Source organism: Triticum urartu, chromosome 5A (assembly GCF_056163025.1).
Source record: "Triticum urartu cultivar PI428250 chromosome 5A, HENAU_Tu73, whole genome shotgun sequence".
NCBI classification, from domain to species: domain Eukaryota; kingdom Viridiplantae; phylum Streptophyta; class Magnoliopsida; order Poales; family Poaceae; genus Triticum; species Triticum urartu.
The window spans coordinates 685,484,233-685,492,134 of record NC_141877.1 but is presented as its reverse complement, the minus strand read 5'-3'; the positions used below and the strand labels follow the sequence as shown (position 1 = coordinate 685,492,134).

The 7,902-nt window shown below is 43.6% G+C and overlaps 1 pseudogene across 1 annotated transcript; it reads left to right on the top strand.

Moving 5' to 3' along the window:
* Positions 1 to 1,042: 1,042 nt before the first annotated feature.
* Positions 1,043 to 5,973, top strand: LOC125511269 (anthocyanin regulatory R-S protein-like; annotated as a pseudogene). Its single transcript, XR_015603100.1, has 8 exons — positions 1,043 to 1,209; positions 1,296 to 1,461; positions 1,595 to 1,840; positions 2,945 to 3,041; positions 3,231 to 3,333; positions 4,322 to 4,932; positions 5,009 to 5,407; positions 5,516 to 5,973. The product of XR_015603100.1 is annotated as an anthocyanin regulatory R-S protein-like (transcript).
* Positions 5,974 to 7,902: the final 1,929 nt, after the last annotated feature.

Sequence of the window (7,902 nt, the reverse complement as noted above, 5' to 3'; positions counted from 1 at the left end):
GTTAATCAAAGGACAACTCATGTCTATGGCTAGGAAACTTAACCATCTTTGATCAACGAGCTAGTCAAATAGAGGCATAGTAGTGACACTCTGTTTGTCTATGTATTCACACATGTATTATGTTTCCGGTTAATACAATTCTAGCATGAATAATAAACATTTATCATGATATAAGGAAATAAATAATAACTTTATTATTGCCTCTAGGGCACATTTCCTTCAGCGATGTCGTGCTCGCATAGTCAAGAGACATAGTAATATACATTTTTGTGAAAATCTAGAGATGGTACTCAGTGTTTGTCAAATATTTAGCCACGTTGTTTCCTGTGGCTGTCAAAGTTTTGAGGGATCAGTATCTAAAACAAGGGCCTGATCTCAGCGTGCGGTCACAAGGCGATGCGGCGCCGGGCACCACTTGCTTCTTTGGCGAGGACAAGGCCCCATCCGTCCTCCAGCTCCTGTGCATGGCGATTCTCACCTGGTGGAGTCGTAAAAAGCCATTCCTGTTGTTGACAGCAAGGCATCCCGTTTCTGTCGAGAGCAAATCAAACCATTTCGGGTGAGAGCAAAGGCGCTAGTCGACGGCCGTGATGTGGAGAGGTCCCCGGCGCTAGAAGGCTCCCTTTGCCTTTTGCTCCCACCACCCACTCATTTCTATGGCTCACCATACCAGCACTTATCATCGATGCAGATGTGTTGCTGATACCGACAAATCCGTAGTTTTCATCTTTGATTTCGCTTGCTAGCTTCTACGGCCTCGCGCAATTATATTTGGGCACGTTTGGCTGCTTATGCATGCTCCATGCTGTGCTGAAATCAGTGGTAGTATAATCTAACAATCACATGTGTTGCTATGCGCTTAGAGACAAAGGGGGAAAATTTACAGTGCTAGCTGTTGGGCTAATATGGACCACCCGCTGTGGCTACGGTTTTCTCACTGCCGTGGCTTACCAAAAATGGTATTTCTGTGTTTTTGATAAAATGCCTTAAATGGAGAGTATGTTGCTAGCTGTTGGTGTAACCAGGAGTGCTCTGCTGTCCGTGTCTCTGTCATTGCCCCGCTGCTCCGACCTCCCAGATTCTATATAGCTTGCCTTGGATTCTTGGCCTCCTTTAGTAGTATATAGCAGATCCATATCTTCCTCTCTAACGGGAGCAGAAACGTACGGCTGCTAGCTCTTCTTGGTTTGCAGTTTGCACACAGCTCAAGTAAGTAAGGTCTAACTAGATTTGTTTGCTTGATCATCTAGCTTCACCTTGTGAGTAACTCTGCATGCAATCCGATGCATATGTAGGAAACAGCTAGCTAGTGTGGTAATCAATGGCGTTATCAGCTGCTCCTGCCGGCCAGGCACCGCCGCCGGGGAAGCAGCTCAGCTACCAGCTCGCCGCTGCTGTGAGGAGCATCAACTGGACTTACGCCATTTTCTGGTCCATGTCCACCAGCCTGCGCCCACCTGGGTAATTAACCAATCACACGTCCGTACGGAGTACATTCATGTATATATAGCTGGTGACAAGTTGGTACTTTCTTGAAGCAAATTCGAAAAGTTTGTACATTTCATATCCAGAACCTATCGGTTTGATTTCGTAGAGTTCTAACGTGGAAGGAAGGGTTCTACAACGGCGAGGTAAAGACGAGGAAGATCATAAGCTCAACTACCACGGAGGTTACCGCAAACGACCTCATCCTGCAGAGGAGCGAGCAGCTAAGGGAGCTCTACGAGTCTCTCCTGTCCGGCAAGGCGGACCACCGGGCGAGGCGTCCTGCCGCCTCGCTGTCGCCGGAGGATCTCGGGGAAGCCGAGTGGTACACTTACTCATTCCGGCCTGGTCAAGGGTACGTATGCAACTACTATACGCATTCACACACAATGAACCGTAAAATCAGAAAAGATAGCAAACAGAATCTATTTTTGAAATTTTGTGGCTTCAATTATGACCAAAATTTTTAGGTTCTTGCAAAATTTGGTAGCCAAATAAAAGCAAATGAGCTTGTGGCAAACAAAACGAAAATTCCACTCAAACAGTGCACACAAGTTTGAGCACAAATTTATTTAGTTATTGGAAGGAGCTCCTCGGATGTCATTTGGCCACCAAATTTTACAAGGAACCTAAAACATTTTATCATAATCAAGGCCACAAAGTTTCAGATTTTGTTTGTTATTTGGTTTTTATTTTACTGTTCATCATGCGTGCCATGCAACCGAGTGTAGAAAAACCTACGCCCAAGCTAGTTTAACTCTATTTTCCGATAAAGGGTGATATATATAGCTAGCATATATGGTTTGACGTATTGGAGATTCCTGCAATATATAGTGAAACACTACAGTACACTCTTCAGTCTAAAAGAGAAACATGACAACACTACATGAAAACACGGTGATAGGATTCTTATTCTTACACGGTGTAAAACTTCGACGCACCTAAAGCAAGAAGAAAAACCGGCAAAACATTACATAATACAGTAAAACAAGTCAAGCAAGTCTGTTGTACTTACTTTGACTGTAGAGTCAAAGCGTTCTTACTGAAGTCTTTGTTCTTGAAGTGTAAGTTAATATGGTGCCACATTTTATTAGTTGCCTTTTATTTTGGAATAAACTTTACCTACTTGTTCAACCGGGAAGCAGCTGGTTAAATCATGGAATTATGATCCAAACAAATTAGTATCGTAAGAATTTTTGTAGGAACTTTGTGTAGGAATAGGATTTCAATTTATTCTGCTTTCAAGTCGGGTTTTGAGCCATTAGTTTGAAATCCGATGACTCTGCCTCCCCCCTCCCAACCCAAACCAGTGAAGGTCTACCTCTCTTCCGGTGGCGACGCCACTTTGTAGTGCCCGCCTCCGACAAGGTCCTGGCAAGCCCTTGTTGGCGAGCTCGGGCACTGTCTAATGAATAGCACCTGCGAATTAATATACTCCTACTTACCTAGTTACTTTCAGGTTGCCAGGCAAGAGCTTTGCGAGCAATGAACATGTTTGGTTGTACAATGCTCAATACGCAGACACCAAAACTTTCCAGCGCGCTCTCTTAGCAAAGGTATCTTATACATATTTATCTCAAACTATGTATACATCTTTCAGTCGTTAACTAACATCATGATGCTTGCCCACACTACCGGACGGTTAAATCAGACTGCGCCTATTCAGGTCAGCACATTACTTCTTTATTACTTCATGCATGCTTCGAGATCTCCTTATATGCATGTATCACGTGTTTACCCTCTAGATCTCTGATCTCAAGCTGGATCACATTTTTCAGACAGTCGTTTGCATCCCCTTCATGGGTGGTGTGCTGGAGCTTGGAACGCCGGATTTCGTGAGGGCATATGATTTTCGCTATAAGTTTTATGTGCGAAGGATTTTCACTAATTTTTGAGTATCTCTCAATATATTATTTCCTTTTGTTTTGTACTTCTGTTAATGGGTGCACGCAAACTTTTAAATTGTGACGGCTTCAATTACCGGCACTCCCTCCGTCACAAATTATCGTGTATACAACTTTTTTGGAAGCATATTTTTTATGGTTTAATCAAATTTATAGAGAAAAACATTAACATTAGTAATATCAAATAATATTATACTAAAATATGTTTTACAATATTATATATAATGGCACAGTATAAGCATGGACGATTCCATCAATGGGGGTGGCGGTGTGAGACTAGAATATGACGGCACGCCAGGTAACAACGGGGGGTTATGCTCACCTTTATAGGAGCGATAGGGTCATCACAGGTGGGTGAATCAGTTCACCCGTCAACGATGATACATCAAGAGGTTGATGTTTGAAAGCCCATATGCAGTACATCTTACTTCCGTAGATAGATTTTCTGTACAACCACAATGACTAGTAATTGTCTACGTGCAATGCACGTTTATATTAGACAATGTATTAATTGTATTGTGTATTAATATTAGGCAAGATATAAATTACATGTTAATATTAGGTAAGACCATAAAATATAATTGCTTGGTTAATGGCAACATTGATACTAGGCATGATATTAATTAGTGGAGGGTGCTAAACATGTTTAACGCTGAGCAATAGAGTGGTGTAGACCGTTGGATAAATGCGGTTGAACAGATGAAATGTGTTGGATCTCCGCAACTCGCTAGATAAATGCATACACGTTTTTCCCACCCATATGAGATACATGTCATTCTGACATATCAGACACTTGTCAGCAATGATCCTACAGTGATACTTTACTTCTAAACTATTATGAATAAGTTTATTCTTTTGTGGTATGACTGGTGTAGGAGATATTTATATGTTCTATGCACAAGGTTAATACAAGCCCACGTCAATTGCAGGACGCACATCTTTCTGGGAGCTACCCTTCCAGGCGTGCTTGGAGTCAGAGGCGCCAAGCTCCAGTCCATCAACAAACGAAACTAGGAACAGGGAGGTAGAAATTGTCGTGTTCGAAGACCTTGATCACAATGTTGCCAAGGGGTTCATCTCTGAGCTAGGCGAGGTCGAGAGCATGTCCGACGCCAACATCAATTGCATCACTACTGAAGAAGTGGATGAGTTCTATGGCCTAATTGAGGAGTTGGACGTGTGTGCTCTTGAGGACAACTGGGTCATGGAAAGGTCCTTTGAGTTCATGTCTTCCTTGGAAATGGCGCCAGACATGGACGCACCAAGAATCGATGATAACACCATCACTTTAAGTAGTTCTGTTAATGGTTCTCGTCCATCCTGCTTTACTATATGGAAGAGGTCATCGGACTGGGAAGGCATGGATGTGCGAGATCCCGGGGAGTCACAAAAGTTGCTGAAGAAAGTTGTGGCGGGCGGTGGATGGACAATGAGAGCTCAAGAAAGTAACATCAAGACACATGTCTTGTCGGAAAGAAGACGCCGGGAGAAGCTCAACGAGATGTTCCTAGTTCTCAAGTCATTGGTCCCGTCCATTAACAAGGTAGTATTATTTAACATCCATTACTTCTTAGCAAATTGCACAAAATGATTTCCATAGCTTTTTTCCTGGGTTGCAGATGGACAAAGCATCCATCCTCGCAGAGACGATAACTTATCTCAAAGAGCTAGAGCAAAGGGTAGAAGAGCTAGAATCTAGCAGGCCACCATCATGGCACCCAAAAGAAGCAGCGGGACGGGGGCTCCATGATGTTGCCGGAAGGAAGAAGATCAAACAATCAACTGGATGCAAGAGGAAGGCGCCGGAGTCAGAGAGGGAGGATGACGATGGCCCAAGCAATGTTGTCAATGTGACCATGATGGACAAGGAGGTGATCTTGGAGGTGCAATGCCGATGGAAGAAGCTTTTGATGAAACGAGTGTTCGACGCCATCAAGAGCCTCCATTTGGACATCGTCTCTGTGCACACATCCACACCGGGTGGCCTTCTTGATCTCAAGATACGAGCCACTCATCAGGTCTCAATAGCACCACCTTCTAAGGTCGATCCGACAATATAGAATATACAACGTTTATTAAGGCTTCACATTATAGTCTCATTTACCAACGTTGTTGGATTTTTGCAGGTTGCGGCTAGTTCTGCTACTGTGGCACCTGGGATGATTACTGAAGCGCTTTAGAAAGCTATAAGCAACCACTGGCAAAATTAATATCAAAAGCATGACCAGACACCAGTAGAGCATGGTATAGTGTTCATACACTGATGGTTATGTTCTTCAGATAGGACAATTGCATCAGATATGACTATATCAACATCAGACGTGAATGCACTTCATTTGTACACGATGACAAAATGCATAGCAACGGTACATCCAGTGAGCAATATTCTGTGTAGAGTCAACTGATACTTTCCGCCATTGGCAGAGTATTGGCCTCCCTCACCACCATTTGGGTGACATGTGCCAGCTTTCTCTCTGGCTAAAAATAATTAGGACAGCCGCAAAAAAACATGGAAAAAAGGTAGATCTCTCTTGCAATTGTGATAAATTGTGAATCTGTCAAAAAAAAACTTGGAAAAAAGGTAGATCTCTCTTGCAATTGTGATAAATTGTGAATCTGTTATTTTACTTTTGGAAAAATTGAGGGGTTCGGGACCTTGTTTTTTTAGGGGAACTAGACCCTTCTGCATCTTTCAAAAATCTCCTTCACCAACATAATTCTATCAGGGCCAACTACTGGCGGCAAACACATTTTAACAAGGAGACAACTCGATGCAACACGGTAATTAGGGAATGCAGACCAATTCTTTTGGACATTTCTCGCAGAATCTTGAGAATCGGTTAAGATTGCCCCTAAAAAGGTGGTGCCATTGAATAGATCTCTCTCTATCTCTCTCTCTCTCTCTCTCTCTCAGACAAAAGAATATACTTATCAGGAAATGAAAAATCTAAAGCTGATCCTCAATGTGTGTCCAATATTTGGGTGTCAAAGATTTGGAGGACCATTATCCAAAACAAGGACCATATTCAACCAGCGATAAGCCCCTCATCTCACCATGAGTCTACATGTCCTCCAGCACCACCGAATGTCCGACTCATTGTTTTATTTGTCTTTGTCTCTGATGGATTAATTACGCCTTCCTGCAAGGTACATACGTTGAAAGAGAAGACAAGAAGGAAAACATAAACAATATTTTGTAGTAAAAGACAAGTCTTGTTGTGGCCCATGAAATGTCGGCATCACCGTCGGAAAAGGATTGTTACTGTTACCAACGCTGTTACTTCGTGGATCCTCACCTGGTGGCGTACGTCGTGAAAAGCCATTCCTGTTGTTGACAGCAAGGCTTTCCGTTTCTGTCGAGAGCAAATCATATCTCATATCTGTTGAGAGCAAAGAAATCGCTAGCAGACGGACCCTGATGCGGAGAGGTCCCCGGCGCTACGAGTCGATCTCCCTTTGTCTTTTGCCTCCCATCAGACTCGTTTCTTTGATGACTCACCCCAATTATTATCGATGCATGCATATTTACTGCTTACTATAGCTTACAGATCCGTCGTTTTTCATGGGAATTTTATGCAGCGTGTCCTCAGTCCTCACATGCATGCTGCGCTCAGATCAGTAAGATAATCTAAACAATTTCACGACTTATGGAGCCTGGCCTCACGTGTGTGTAGCCAAAGGATAAGAGTTTTACGATGGAAACAAGGGGTGGTGTGGCCTGGCTACGGTTTTCTTACTGGCACTGCTGGGGCTTACTAAAAATGGTGTTTTCCTTCGTGTTTCTGATAAAATGCCTTCAAAGTAGGTAGGAGTATATAGTTTGCTTGCCGTTGGTGTAACCAGCAAGCAAGCAGGAGTGCTTTGCTGTCTGCGTCCCTGTCATTTGCCCGGCTGCTCCAAGATCTATCTATACAACACATGCATGCCTTGGATTCTTCTTGTTATTGATAGTTATCCTATAAACTTGGTCAATCTTTGCGCCTTTCTAGTTCAGCGAAAACTTTTTCGTCTTATTTTCGAGAGGAGCATCGAGGGGGCAGTTGTGCACATGCCATAGTTTTAAATAGCCGGCTATAGCTCCGGTATAGCCCACTATAGCCTTTTCAGCAAGACGCCGCTAAATGGTCACCTTCACAAATAGGCAGCTATAGCTCCGCTATAGCTGATTTGGATGCCCGTCGCTATTTTCCATAACCCGCTATTTAAAACACGGATCCGGCTTGCCTGCTCCCTTTCCGTGCTCCCATCCGTGCTCCCACCTCATCCAACGGCTGTCTTATTTTTTTCTTTCTAATCTAATCATCTCCCCCCTGATTTTAAGGGGTGGGGCCGGACCTTATTTTGTTCCAATCAAATCAAGCCACGTATGCGGGAGCACGGATGGGCACACGGGAGGGGAGCAGGCAAGTCTCGTCCTTAAAACACTACGTGCCCTTGACCAGGTTGGAAGGAGTACGTGGGTGGATTCGTTTTAATGGTACTTTGGCGGCGGCCAGGTACCACACACGCAGTT